Source organism: Ochotona curzoniae, unplaced genomic scaffold (assembly GCF_017591425.1).
Source record: "Ochotona curzoniae isolate NIBS_2020 unplaced genomic scaffold, NIBS_Ocur_1.0 contig_84, whole genome shotgun sequence".
Taxonomy (NCBI): Eukaryota; Metazoa; Chordata; class Mammalia; order Lagomorpha; family Ochotonidae; genus Ochotona; species Ochotona curzoniae.
Genome location: NW_024466582.1, coordinates 1 through 6,529, shown reverse-complemented (window position 1 = coordinate 6,529; position 6,529 = coordinate 1). Strand labels below are relative to the sequence as shown.

General features: G+C 47.2%; 1 long non-coding RNA gene across 1 annotated transcript; it reads left to right on the top strand.

The window, feature by feature from the left end:
* The first annotated feature begins 2,225 nt into the window (after positions 1 to 2,225).
* Positions 2,226 to 5,824, top strand: LOC121164581. The gene is made up of 2 exons (XR_005885132.1): positions 2,226 to 2,599; positions 5,073 to 5,824. It is a non-coding gene; the product is annotated as an uncharacterized LOC121164581 (long non-coding RNA).
* The last annotated feature ends 705 nt before the right edge of the window (positions 5,825 to 6,529 follow it).

Below are 6,529 nucleotides of genomic sequence, written 5' to 3'. Positions count from 1 at the left end.
CCCCTCCCTGGTGCATGCTGGGCGAGGACTTTATCCACTAGGCTACTGCACCAGACCCTATGATTTATTTTGTCTGTCAATATGTGTGCCATGTTGAGAAACACTGAAGGTAATTTCTGAGTAATGATAGCAAAGAGGTGCTGTATTTGTTTTTTCTCTTTTGGTTTGTTTTCATCCATTTGGAAGGCTGGGCTCCTCTGTATCTTTACCCAGCTGCGTGCAGCAGCAGGGGCCTTGGCCAGGCTGAAGCCAGGAGCACAGAGCTGTCGCCATCCTCCCCTTGGAGGAATGCTGTAGCGGGGAGCTAGATCAGAGTTGCCAGGGCTCGGGATCTGGTGTCTCAGCTGGGAGCAGAGTTGCTGCTGCACACATGGGCAAAAGGGACACTTTGTAAGTTCCATGTAAGTGTTCAACTTTCTCAAGTGCAAGTGTAAAAAGTTATGGTTACTTATGCCTTATGCTTATTATGGAAGAAACATCTAAAATTATGATTTTATCTGCTGTAAATGAATATAAGTTTCTTTCAAATTTTGCATAGCATGTAGTACAGTGGTAAATACAAGTATATTCTGTAGGTACTTGACATGTGGTATTGAGGGCCCGGCTTGGTGGCCTAGCAGCTAAAGTCCTTGCCTTGGATGCACCGGGATCCCATATGGGTGCCAGTTCTAATCCCAGCAGCTCCACTTCCCATCCAGCTCCCTGCTTGTGACCTGGGAAAGCAGTCGAGGACGGCCCAAAGCATTGGGACCCTGCACCCGCGTGGGAGACCTGGAGGAAGTTCCTGGCTCCTGGGTCTAGATAGGCACAGCTTCAGCCGTTGCGCTCACTTGGAGTAAATCATCGGACAGAAGATCTTCCTCTCTGTCTCTCCTCTTTGTATATCTGACTTTGTAATAAAAATAAATAATTTTTTTAAAAAAATGTGGTATTGAGGCAGTAATCGCTACATATAAATTGCTGATAAATATACTTTTAATTTATTACTAGTGATTTCGGAACATGCATGATATACTCCAGGATCAGGGATAGATTGATGTTTTTCAGGCTTCTTTTCAGTTTTACTATTTGCTTAATTTTATTATTTTTTAAAATTAGTTTTTCTAAAAAAATTTAAACTTAGCAGTTTATAGTATTCAAGCAAGATTTTACAGAATTGTGCATTCTAGGGCAATCAAAACCGTCTGATATCTCCAACAAGACATATAGTAACAATTGAAGAGTAGAATGGTGTTAGGCGGGTGAGAGAGAAATCCCCAGTAACTTAGCAAGTGAGGAGTAACTGAACTCTGCCTGCTCCCTGGTGAGGACTAGGAAGAGGCAGATCGGGAGCCTGAGCAGTAAGGTACAGGCTGAGCAGTTTTAGGCCAGCTGACTTCTTGAGAGATTGATTTTTATGTTGGAGGCTGAATGACAGAGAAGAGGAGACAGAGAGAGAGAGCGAGAACACTTCTCTCTCTCCAAATGGCCTCATTGGCCAGGGCTGAGTCTGGTTAAAACCAGGAAGCTGCAGCTGTACCAGGGTCTCCCACGTGGGTGGGATCCACCAGGGGCCCAAGCACCAGAGCCGTCCTCGGCTGCCCACCCAGGGGCATTTGCTGAATCAGAATGGAATAGCTGGGACTTGAAGTTGTTGTAGCACAAAATGCAGGTCAGACGAGTTTTATTCCTTTGTTCCAGAAAACTGGCAACTTGTAAGTCACATGGAAATGAGTTGTTTCTTACAGGCTATGCTGACTTTGCTAGAAGAGCCAGCCTTTCACCTCAGCGTTGTGTGTTCTTCTGGAGACCTTCTAGCCCGTCAGTGTAACGTAGTGACTCTTATTTTTAACCGTAGGAGGCAACGAGAAAGCGCGAGCCCGTCACACAGCAAGAGGAAAGCTCTTACCCAGAGACAGGATCGACACCCTTCTTGACCCAGGGTCGGTGCATGGCCGGGTGCTGGTGCCGAGGGTTCTCTGCTGCGTGCTGCATCATTAGACGCTTTGTAAATGCACAAGTCTGATTCTAGCTCGTCCAAGCAGTGTCAGACTGCCTGCAGTGTTCTGGTCCGTTATTTCATCATATTTATTTATTTGAAAGGCAAAGTGACAGGGGAGGGGCGGGGGAGAGAGAGAGCGCTAGAGAGAGATCTTCCTTCCACTGGTTTACTTCTCAAGTTGGCTGTAACAGCCAGTTCTGCTCCAGGCTGAATCCAGGGACCAGGGACTCCATCTGGGTCTCCCACCTGGGTGGCAGAGGACCAAACACTTGTATAATTTTCTTCTGTTTTTGCAGGCACATTAACCAGGAGCTAACTCACAAGCAGAGTAGTTAGGACTTGAACTGCCACTGGAGTTTGGGACCCAGCCCTGGAGCGTGCCTTGTCGCTGGGCCACTTTTCCAGATCTTATACACAGCAGGTGCACTTGAAACATCACCCCACTGAAGAGTGGGGTTTTGTTGGTTTGTCTATTTTAAGTGACTTAATTCAAGCAGCACCCTGTTTTCCCTACAGGTCCCCGTTTCTGGAATTGTCCCAGTTTGCAGGTTACCAGCTGTATGGCGATGAGGAGGTGCCAGCCGGTGGGATCATCACGGGCATCGGGAGAGTGTCAGGGTGAGCACCTGCGGCTGCACCCGGGAGTGCGAGTCATGGGGTGTGTTCCCCCACACATGTCAGTGTGCAGGCTCTCTGCTCTTTCCGTCCTTTAGAACAGAGGCATCCCATAGAGCAGGCCGGCATTGGATTCCCCCAAGGAGTGTTGCAGACAACACTGGGAGAAACCCCACAAAAGGTGCTTGTTGCAGCCCAGCCCTCCTTGCTTAATCAGACTCTCCAGGGCTGGACTTGGTGTGTCGTTTTCAGGGACCCTACAGGTGACCTCCTGGGGTGAAAGCCATGTTTTCCAAGTCCCCTGGTGGCCGAAGTGCTAAGCCAGAAACACTGCGTGGGGCCCTGCCACATGTGACTGAACGAGCCCCAGGCTCCTGCTGTTGGAGTTCTCTCTGTGTGTGTTTCCTTGGACTCCCACAGTCCTTCCTGCCAGCTGCTGTGCCAGGCACTATGGCAGCTGCTCCCATCCACTGCCTGTGTTCATTCTGCCCAGAGCTGTGTGAGGCTGGATGCTGTCCTAATCATCGCTGGTGCGCAGTGAGGACCGAGGCCCAAGGTCAAGGTAGCGAGACTCAGCCTTGGTCTCAGTCTCACAGAGCCTGGCCTGCCTGCTGCGCACCCTGATGCTGGCTGGTCATGTGTTCCCTTTCTGCTCACGCTCTGTGTCCTGGGCACAGGTGTGGCCATTGCCATTTACCCATGTCGCTTCTTCCTCTGCCCTTAGAGTTCTCATTGGATTCTTTGCGTCACATTCTGACAAACTCTTTCTCAGTCTTAGAGGACACTGAAAATATGCTGTCTTTGAAAATGGTGAACAGTAACTCAGGATGCAGTTAAATTCATCTGTCGTGGAAATGTATGATTGAGTGGGATAATTTCTCTCTTTTTAGAAAGATTTGCTTTATTTGAAAGGTAGAGTTAGAGAGAGAGAGAGAAATGGGCCATCTGCTGGTCCACTCTATGATGGCTGTTACAGCCAGGACTTGGCCAGGCTTGGCCAGGAGCCAGGAGCTTCTTCTGGGTCTCCCACATGGGGACGTGGCCCAAGGACTGGGGTCATCCTCTGTTGTGTTCACAGGTGCATCAAAAGGAACTGCACCGGAAGTGGATCAGCTGCGACTCAAACTGGCACCCGTATGGCATGCCAGTGGCAATTATACCAGCTTAACTCACCACAACACCAACCCCAAATCCTCTTTAATTTTTAAGATTAGTTTCTTTTTCTATTTGAAAGGCAGATTATCAAGAAAGAGACATAGATAGACATTCCCCGTCTAAATGCCTGCAATAGCGAGGGCTGGGGCCAGGCTGAAGCCAGGAGCCGGGGATTCTACCCAGGTCTCCTACGTGGCTGTCAGAGACCCAGCCACTTGAGGCATCACTGTTCCCTCCGGGATGTGTGTTTGCGGGAAGCTGGAGTCTGGAGCAGAGCTGGGCCTTGAACCCTAGTACTCTATGGGACGTGAACATCCTACGTGCATCCTAACAGCTATGCCGGTTGCCCACAGCTCATCAAACACTGTTGTATGAGTCTTCATTACTTCGACTTCTGTTTGAGGCACTGAGGACACCACGCTGGTGAACAAGAAGGGCAAAGTCCCGGGGCGGCTGTATGGCACGGGGGTTATGACCCCCAAACAAACACACCACCTTACCCTGGGAGCTCAGTTGCTTTTCTCTAGTTTGTTTGCAACAAGGGTGCAGTGGATTATCCTTCAGAGACACGGGGAATGCAGAAGGAGATAATGAAAGCATCATCCATGTAAAGAAAATGGAAGCTTGTAGAGATCACAAATCTATGCATGGTTTCCCATGAGCCGCTGGTGGGGAGGCAGGGAGGTGGGGAGAGACCCGTTCCCTGCCCTGGCTGCCTGCGTTCCCCGCCCTGCTCTCTGTCATCTGGGGTTTTGGTGAGAAGGGGCCCTGTTGGAGGCTCACTGTATCTGTCACATGTCTTCAATGTATTGGTTTAGAGTGTATATCCACTGTGACTTCAGGCCTCACGGTGATGCTGCATTTTAGATTAAGCTTTTGGTTTTTTGGAAGGACATCATGCCAAAATACTAGACAACTTCTGAAAAACATGCTAAATTAGTGCTGGTACTCCTCACGGGTCTGTGTACATTTTTTGCAAATTATCTGACTTGAAAGAAACTCTTAAAGTGTTTCACCCCTGAAACTTACATTTTTAATTTTTGGTTGTTCTTCACTAGGATCTTTTCATTCAGGGAGCTATCATGAAATGAGGCTTAGGTTTTTAATTTTTCAAGTGGGAGCTTGCAGGCTTGTTAACGGGATCATTCAGAACTGTGTAAATGAATGTGCCAAGGCATAGTGAAGGCTTGCCCTGGTGTCGTTAAGACCGGTTCCAGGCAGTGTCCTGGGGGAATGCGCTGCAAGCTGGAGCTTATGCTGAGCATCTCTGATGTGCTGCTTGCTTTGAAGAACTCACACTGTCTTTCCGGTGGAATTTCAGGGTAGAGTGCATGATCGTTGCCAACGACGCGACCGTCAAGGGAGGGACCTACTATCCGGTCACGGTGAAGAAGCACCTGCGGGCACAAGAGATCGCGCTGCAGAACAGGCTGCCCTGCATCTACCTGGGCAAGTGGCCGGCTGGGGACACGCAAGCCTGTTTAGAAGGCTGGACATGGGACATGATCAGTGGGTAGTGAAAAAAAACCTAGGTGGTTGATTTCTGCCATAATCACAGAGGAAACTCTGGGGGAACATCCTGTGCTAATACGGCTCGGGAACGACCCCTGGGAACGCCTTGGTGGAAGTGGGGGTTTGGTTTGTCTTTGTTCCACGCTGTGGAAGTTTTTTTTCCTTTCCTGTATTTTTACTCTTACCCATAATGAGTCCAAATTGTGAAAACAACAGCTACTATTCATGGATCTCTTGAGCGCCCAACACCATGGGAAAGGCAAAATTACATAATTTGAGCAAATTTAAATTTGGGATTAAGATAATTTTGTTTTCTTTTTTGGTGAATCACATCTATTGATTTGCGAATGTTAAACTGTTCCTGCTTGCCAGAGATGAATCCCAGATGGTCTGGGTGAATGATCTGCCTGATTGTTGTTGGATCCTGTTGGCCAGTGTTTTGTTAGAGGATCTTTGCGTCTGTGTTCATCAAGGGTATTGGTTTGTAGTTCTCTTTTTCTGTTGCATCTCTGTCTGGCTTGGTATTAAGGTTATAGTGACTTAATAAAACGAGTTTGGAAGGATTGCTTCGGATTCCGTTGTTTGTACTAGCTTGTGGAGGATTGGGGTAAGTTCTTCTCGAAGTGTTTGGTAGAATTCAGCAGTGAAGCCATCTGGTCCAATCTGTTTGATTGGGAGGGATTTCATTACTGATTCAATCTTAGTCCTTGTTATAGGTCTGTTTAGATAAATTACCTCATGGGTCAATGTTGGTGGATTGTAATGTGTCCAAAAATTTATCCATTTCTTCTAGGTCAGCTGATTTGTTGACTTATCGTTGCTTGTAATAGTTCCTAATAATTCTATGTATATCTGAGGTATCTGTTCTATTTCCTTTCTTGTCCCTGGTGCTTTTGATGCATATCTATCCCTCCTTTTTTTTTTGATTAGTTGTGCTAGTGGGGAGTCTATTTTGTTGATTTTTTTCAAAGGACTAGCTCTTTGAATCATTGATCTTATGTATTGTTCTTTTTGAACTTTCCTCTTAGTACTTCCTTGATGGTGTCCTGTAAGTTTTGATATGTTGTGTTGTTGCCTTCATTTGTCTTAAGCAACTTTTAAATCTCCCCCTTGCTTTCCTTTCTAACCCACGGTTCATTTAGCAGTGTATTGTTCAGTCTGCAGGTATTTGCATGTCTTCTGGAGTAATTTGACTGTTGGTCTCCATTTTTACCCCATGATGGTCTGAGAAGATGCATGGTGTAATTTCGGTTCTTTTAAATTTGC